The sequence below is a fragment of the Theropithecus gelada genome, chromosome 2 (genome assembly GCF_003255815.1).
Source record: "Theropithecus gelada isolate Dixy chromosome 2, Tgel_1.0, whole genome shotgun sequence".
NCBI classification, from domain to species: domain Eukaryota; kingdom Metazoa; phylum Chordata; class Mammalia; order Primates; family Cercopithecidae; genus Theropithecus; species Theropithecus gelada.
The window spans coordinates 67,900,323-67,908,726 of record NC_037669.1 but is presented as its reverse complement, the minus strand read 5'-3'; the positions used below and the strand labels follow the sequence as shown (position 1 = coordinate 67,908,726).

The 8,404-nt window shown below is 44.7% G+C and overlaps 1 pseudogene; it reads left to right on the top strand.

Moving 5' to 3' along the window:
• The first annotated feature begins 2,193 nt into the window (after nt 1-2,193).
• LOC112619991 lies at nt 2,194-2,315 on the top strand (annotated as a pseudogene).
• Nucleotides 2,316-8,404: the final 6,089 nt, after the last annotated feature.

Here is an 8,404-nt window from a genome sequence, read left to right as displayed (position 1 = left end):
GGCCCGAGCACGGCACAGGCTCCCTTTCTGTCCCCGCTGACTGCAAGTCCTTGGCTGCAGCACACTAAACCTCACCCTTGGGGCAGAGCCAGCTTGTAGGGTAAGCAGGAGGCAGATTTCCCCCTAGGAATACAGACTGCCTTTGGATGAATGTACAGACTCGAAGGGAGAGATGCTGGGAAGCAGGGTGAGATCCCTGATGAAATGTCGGTCCCCAAACTCTGAGAGATGCCATGCTGTGTGTGGAGTCAAAGGTGACCCCTTCCTCACTGGCTGGAATGCCCGCCAGCCAACAGGCAAACTGTGCAGAAGCCCCCTGCGACCTGAATATCAGGCACATCATGTGCCTGTGTCCCTCAAAGAGGGATAAGGCAGAGGAAAGTAGCCAAGGGGTTGCTGCACTGAACACCCCTAGTGCCCTGCCCTCCACCCTCCCCACCCACGCTTTGCCTCCAGCCGGTGCTGCAGCCATCACGTGTGCCCACATCTCTCACTTTTCACCCTGGGGATTCCCGGCTGCCATTCCATGCAGGAGCGCACTCTGCTGTTCTGCTGCCTACCCAAACCCAACACACCATGGGCAATCTTTGACCCATGGAGGGCAGGAGCCACTATACAATTCCTTCCCTCTCTGTTCTTCAGCTAGACAATTCTTAGGACTCTTCTACGTGGCTTCTCAGAGGGTCCTGGCGGCCCTGAGCTCCATGGTCCACAGTGATGATGGGCTCAATAACGTATCCTGCATTGCTTTCTTTCCTGCCCTGTCCCCACTCTGTGGGGACAACATAAACTACCTGCATGCAAGCCTTTGTTCTGTAGCTCTGCTTTCTTGGGGGAACCCAAGCCAAGACAGTGGTCTTCCTGCTCTCTCCCTACCAGCTGTCAGGAGAAGTGGGGCTTACAGTGGCACGTGGGGCAGTTCTGTGGTCAAGAAGCCAGAGAGTTCCTGTCCCCTCCTCTCCTGGCTGGAGGCTGAACGGCTGAATGGGATGAATTTCTCTAGTCGTCATGTGGGAAGGGCCCTTAGCCTGATGCCTTCCAAATGAATGTACAATAGAACTCCTCTGCCAATAAAATCATATGCAGAGAGTGAATATTTGTTATTTGGGACTGTTGATCATCTACTCCTTTTTCCTAGAGAACCTGGTTTACTTCTTAGAAAAACACCTCATGTCTCTGTGTGAGGTCTTGGTTGGAAGGATTTTTGGGTGACCACTGCCCACTTTGAAAGTCCAAGAGGTAATGGCTTCTCTTCCTGCCCCAGAGGCAGGCTCAGCCCACTGAAAGCCTTCTCCCTAGATTCAGTCTTAACAAGAAAGCCAAGACTAATGGCCTGGCTGGAAGACAGCCTGCATGATGGCAGCATGCCCACCTGCTGGGGTTCCCAATCCAGCCTTTCAGAACTTTCTTGGCATTGTTTCCTCCAACCCCAAGCCTGGTCCTCCAGCATCTTATTGAATCTTTGAATAACTCTCTCTACCTCTACTGTCCTTTTAATTAGTTTCCTTTCTCTGGCTAGGGAAGTCTGATTCTATAGTTTGCAACCAATAATGCTTGCTGATACTCACAGAACCCTAATATTTAAAATGGATAAAAATAGAGATACTCTGTTGAAATGGGGAAGAGTGGGCAGGAGCTCCTTCCTTGAATCATACCCCTAACCATAGCCTCCCTGTTATCTCCAGAGTGCCACCACGGCCTCAAAGAACTTAGTGTGAAACCCTTGGTCTCATCCCATCCTCTTTGTAGAAGTGAGGAAAGCTAAGCAAGAGAAGTCTGCTGATTCGCCAAGATCTCAGCACTGCTTAGTGATGGTCTTCTATTCCCAGAGCAACGGCCTTTCTACCACACCACGGTAGCTGCCTCACCAGAATATGGGAGACAAGGAGACACCACAGTGAAACTCAGGGGCCATGCAGAGATCAAGGACATAAAGTGGTCTCTCCTGTACTTCTCCCAGGTCACAATAAACAGCAGCAGCAGGACAGACAGCCTTGGAGGGCTCCTTCACGGCATCAGACCCATTCCTCATCTCTGGTCTTCCAGTCCGCTGGCCTATGTAGGCACACTGGTACCATGACACCTTCAGGTCACAGTGACAGATACACATCTCAAAGTACTCTGCCAGCATTTCCCAAGGCATAGCTCCCAGCATCCTATACCGACAAGATGTTCTGTAAAAAAATGAGTCCCATTGCTTCACAGCCTTTTGGCTAAGATCAAGTGTAATATCTGCTCTTACCAATGTGGCCAACAAGCATATGAGAAAAAGCTCAATATCATTGATCATTAAAGAAATGCAAATCAAAACCATAATGAGGTACCACCTCACACCAGTCAGAATGGTTACTTTTAAAAAGTCAAAAATAACAGACACCGGTGAGGTTGTGGAGAAAAGGGAATGCTTATATACAGCTGGTGGGAGTGTCAATTAGTTCAACCATTGTAGGAAGTAGTGTGGCAATTCCACGAAGACCTAAAAACAGGACTACCATTCAACACAGCAATCCTACTGCTGGGTATATACCCAAAGGAATATAAATCATTCCATCATAAAGATATGTGCATGCATATGTTCATGGCAGTACTCGTCACAATAGAAAAGACATGGAATCAACCTAAATGCCCATCAATGATAGATTGGATAAAGAGAATGTGATATATATACACTATGGGATACAATGCAACCATAAAAAGGAATGAAATCATGTACTTTGCAGGGACATGGATGGAGCTGGAAGTCATTATCCTTAGCAATACTAATGCAGGAACAGAAAACCAAATACTGCATGTTCTCACTTATAAGTGGGAGCAAAATGATGAGAATCTATGAGCACAAAGAGGGGAACAACAGACTCTGGGGCCTACTTGAGGGTGGAAGGTGGGAGGAAGGAGAGAATCAGAAAAAATAACTATTGGCTTAGTACCTGGGTGATGAAATAATCTGTACATCAAACCCCTGTGACATGAGTTTACCTGTATCACAAACCTGTGCATGTATACCTTAGCCTAAAATAAAACTTTTAAAAACAATGAGTCACTTAATAAAATCTCTAATTTCCTAGATCCTAGGATGCACTTTCTTGCTTTTTCATGTATTAATAGTAAGTGCAAGGTTGTGTCATGAAGTGAATAACAAGTCCCCTGAAATCTGACTACCTTGGTTTGATGATCAGCTCTGCCACTTACTAGCCATCTGATCTTGGGCAAGGTACTTAACCATTCTGGTCCTCAACTTTCCATCTATAAACTAGAAATGAAAGAAAAGATCCAACTGTGTTAGTTCAAGACGAGATTAGACGTGCAAGACATTTGTTTGGGGAAATACCTGTGAAAGAGTATGGGGAGAAGTCAGAGGAGGCTGGAAAAGTTGTGAAACCTCAATGTAGACCTAATTCCTACAAAAAAAAAAAAAAAAGAAAGAAAGGGAAGGAAGAAGATTGGGTAGAAATAGCCTTCCATTGCAGTGCAGTTCTAGGAAAGTTTTGGCAAAGTTTTGAGGAATTTTTGAGTCAAAGTCAACCATCAAAGGAGCCCTGCATCTCCCTGGAAGGGACCTACATCAGTATCCCTGACATGCTTAGTCATTGGCTGAGAGCAGCCTGTGAAAGCAAGGCCCCTGCCCAATGTGGAGGTGGATTTAGAATGCAGCAACCAGGGCCCTTGGTCAATTATGCTCTTGCAGTAAGAGATCTGAGAAGTGCATTCTCAGGCCCCACATCCACCTCAAAAGACAGGATTAAGTGAGTCATTTTATTTAAAAGCTCTTAAAGTAGTGTCTGGCACATAGTAAGTATTCTGCATATGGTGCCTTAAAACAAACAAACAAAGTTATGAAATCAAGTTGCTTCTTAAAATCAATTTGCACACCTGATGTGATAGTGTTTCCTTTTGGTTTGAACCCTGGAAGGCTATTACTAAACTCTGGATACATCTTACAATCAGCACATCTTGGAATTGAGGTAATAAATTTGGAAAACTTTGCAAAAGATATTTCTCTCTTGGAGATTTGTATTAGCAGACTAAAGATCCTGAGAAGTCCCCCAGTAGATAGACCTATGGACTTTGCTCAACTCCCTGTTTCCCGAACTTCTTTGGCCACAGACCTCTGGTTTGCATAACACTTCCGATAGATTTCTTTTCTTTTTAGTTAAAGAAGTTGGTTTCTGTTGCTTGCACCGAAATCCCAGCTGATACACATATGCAATCTCAGTATATAAAAGAGGCAAAAGTGCAATTGCTCTGGTTGATGAGAAGGAGGAGAACAGAACTGGAATTCCATGGAACACATTTTGCCAAATGCCTGGCTTTGCAAAGGTTGGCTGCTGCTATTTCAGATGATTCTCAGGTATTAGGTTCAGAGTAAATGGAGCACAGGAAACAAAGGAAGGATGGGAGATGGGAAAGGAAGAAGAAATGTCTCCTGATCCACCCAGGTCACCCTACCCACCTTGCAGCTTTTTCCACAAGGTGCCTGGAGTATACAACTGAAAAAGCCCTCACCTAACCCAACCCCGTCACCGAGGTCAGCCTGACCAACGTCATCCCATAAGCAGAGCAGCTTCTCCTTCCAGTCCCCGAAGAGACATGAATACCATAGAATAAGAAAAGGCAGAAGATAAACATCTCCCCACTGTAACCAGTGGCTGAGGGCCATGAACAAATACAGCAGGAACTTTTCCCTCCATTCCACATTTATTATGTGGATTAATGCCCGCTCCATGCCAGGCACAGTGCTTAGAGGTCGGGATTCAGGGATGCAAAGGTAGACTTTAGCGTTGGGTCTGACATCTTTTATGCACCATTTCACACTCTTACAGCCCACCTTTTTGTTCCCTCCAGAGCTGTGGCAACCCAACGGTGCTTCACTTGTTTGGGGAAAAATATTTAAGTCTTCTGTGTCTTAAGTAGAGCATGCTGAGGTGCATTCTCTACTGCTCCTCAGAGGGACCCAGGCCCACATTGGTATCGCATTCATTAATGCACCTAAATTGGACTGCAATCCCTGTTGCCCTCTCCCCCAGCCCCCAACACCCTTTCCCAAAAATTACTTCTTCAAAATAAATTATCTGCATACAAACCCTTGTCTTATCCTCTGCTTTTCAAGGAAACACAAGGTAGGACTTTAAAAAAAAAAAAAAAAAACTCTTGTTTTGCATTAGTAGCAATTACGATGGCACATACTTCTATTAATGCAGTAACTGGAAATGAAACATGAGTCTAATGTCATTTTCATTTTAGAGAAGAGAAAAACTGTAGCACAGAGAGGTCACTTGCCCTGCTAAATGTCACACAGCTAGGATAAAGCAAGAACCAGGGTTCCCACATCTCCTCCAGAGCTGCTGTTACTAGATGAGTCAATTCAGGGACTGAGAGTCTCAACACAGCCTCACAAGTGAACGTTTGGAGTTCCTTTGGCTGGATTTTGAAGGATGCTTATTAATTAGCTAGATGAAGAATGGAAAAAAGAGAGGGTTGGAATAGGAATTCTGCCTGAGGGAATAGCAGAAGCAGAGGCGTCCAGTGAAAACTATTCAACAGGGTTTCTTCTGGAAACTAGTGAGCAGGGGCTTGCAGCGCCACAGGTCTGAGAAGACATAAGGGGCATGGTAAGAAATAAAGAAGAAATAAAGCAAAACATCATACAGGGCCATGTGGACTAAGCAGTTTGTTGACTTGTGGACACTAGGAATCATGGGGTGGAACAGTGGGAAGAGTGGGTGTATTAGTCTGTTCTCACGTTGCTAATGACGATACCGGAGACTGGGTAATTTATGAAGGAAAGAGATTTAATTGACTCACAGTTCCACATGGCTGGGGAGGCCTCACAATCATCGCGGAAAGCAAACAAGGAGCAAAGTCATATCTTACATGGTGGCGGGCAAGAGAGGTTGTGTAGGGGAACTCCCCCTTATAAAACCATCAGATCTCATGTGACTCACTAACATGAGAACAGCTAAGAAAGACCCCCACTGTGATTCAATTACCTCTCACCAGGTCCCTCCCATGACACATAGGGATTATAGGAGCTACAATTCAAGATGAGACTTGGGTGGGAACACAGCCAAACCATATGAGTGGGTAAGGCACACAGGGATAACTTCAGATTTGTGGATTTTGCCCTCAGTCAACTGGCCCGTATACAGAGCCTCACCATCACACGATCAAGGTCAAACTGTTTCCCCAAGGGAAACAGTTTTTGTTTTAGTTTTTGTTTTAAAAAAAGATAGTTCTTGTTCTCTTGGGAAGAGATGCATCTTGAATCTCTAACAAATAACTATTTAAGATCAGTGAGGGGCTAGAAAGGAAAGTGGTGCCCATAGATGGACTCAGAACCAGCAGTCTACCAACAAGCCTCCTCCCCAGCAGTCTCTTCAAGCTGTGGCCATTTCTGTGAAGGAGGCTGAAGAGGAGCTCTTCACTCCACAGAATTAATTACTGAGGACCACAGGCCTTGTCTACACTTGGCGTAAAGAACAGTTTTTAACAAGTGATTGATCTCACACACACACACACACTTGCAGCAATCAGTCTCTCAACAGGCAGTCTCCTCCTTTGCTGGTGAGAACATAAACTAGTGTGGGCTCTCTGGAGAGAGATTTGGCAGAATGGATGGAGAACCTTAACAGAGCTCGTACCTTTTGCTGCTACAGTTTCCCTTCTAGGAATTCATGCACAAGAATGCTCATTCTAGCCTCATTCGTATTAGGAGAAAATTAAAATCAACCTCGATGTCCAGCCATCAGGACTGAATAAATTATAGCATGTCCATTCAATGGAAATGAATGCAGCCATTAAGCAAACATAAGGTATGTGGTAGACTGCAAAAATAGCCACAATTATTCCCCTCCCCTTATCCATGCCCCTTGTAATGTGACTTGCCACAATTCCCAAAAAGAGGTAGAGTCTATTTTGCATCTCCTGGCCATGTGAGTCACTTTGGTCAACAGAATATAGAGAAATTGACAGTGCTCCTGTCCTCAGACCTCAAGAAGCCATGAGCACTCCTGCACTCTCTCCGTCTCTCTCTTCCCCCTCCCCACCCTCCTAGCCTTCTTGCTCTCGCTCTTGTTCCAGCTCTCAAAATCTTGACACTGACGTGTGCACAAGCCCAGGCTAGCCCACTGGAGGATGAGAGACCCCATGGAGGAGAGCTTAGCAGTCTCAGCTGAGGCCATCTTCGATCTGACTCTAACCAGCTAACCCTCAAATACATAAGGGAGTCACCAAGTTCAGCAGAGCCACCCACCTGCCACACTTGATTATAGACACACCAGTGAGCTCAGTCAAGATCAAAATAGCCCTCCAGCTGACCAGAAGTCTCATAAGCAATAGTAAATTCTAAATTTTTTTAAATCAGCAGTTCTCAAAGCATGGTGTGGGGTCTGGGAACTCCTGGGGAGTCCCTAAGGCCCTAGTAGAGGGTGTGCAAAGTCCAAACTCTTTTGGTAATACTACTAGCATGCTGTTTGCCTTGTTCACTCTCATGAGTGTACAGTGGACTTTCCCATAGGTTATATGATGTGTAATACCATTATTGCTTTGAAAGTTAATAGAATACATGTGTGTGCATTCTTCATTTTAAAATTGTCTCAGCTTTAATTTCCTATACAGTAAATATTGATAGATATAGCTGACCTAACAAAAGCTCTTTGAGGTCCTTAATGACTGTATAAGTGTAAAAGAGTCCTGAGACCAAAAATTTCTGAGAACCACTGTAAAACCATTGAGTTTGGGGGTAAATTGTATAAGACTTTTATACAAATATAAGCATGTAATCAAAATGTTAAGAGTGATCATCTCTGGATGATGGGATTATGGGAAATGTGTATAGGGATTTTTCCCTTTTTTATACTTTATCTGTATTTTCTAAATTTTTATAAGAAATGTTTTGCTTATATGAGAAATACAGCTTTAAGATAAAGTTGACTGATCTGTATAATCTTTAGAAAGAAAAGAGAAACCTCTCTTGCTCTGTGGGAAGGTCGCTCCTGTGGGAAGGTCTTGGCAGAAGGAAATAAACATGTTGAAGGCCATTCTCTGTAGCCCTGGTCACCTCCATCCAGAGAAAGTAGCAAAGGGATCCTGAATTTCCACCTCCTCCACTTCTAGAGGGCAATTTGCTCAGGTTTCTCTCTCTGTCCTCTTTTCAAATAAGAAAACAAGGACTCTAGTTCCCAGTGTAAGGATCCCACTCAGAGAAGCCCCCAAACAAGAAGTGAGCAAGAGCCATTTTCTATTCCTGCCTGTGAAGAACCTCTAGAAGTTGACTGCATTCCAGCAGCGGTTGCCTAGGGAACACCAGTGACAAAAAGGAGCCGTGAGGACACACTAAATAACTTTAGCAACTATTTGCATTTGACAGATGTAGCCAGGGGCAGGGCCCTGCCTGGCTCCCTGTGGA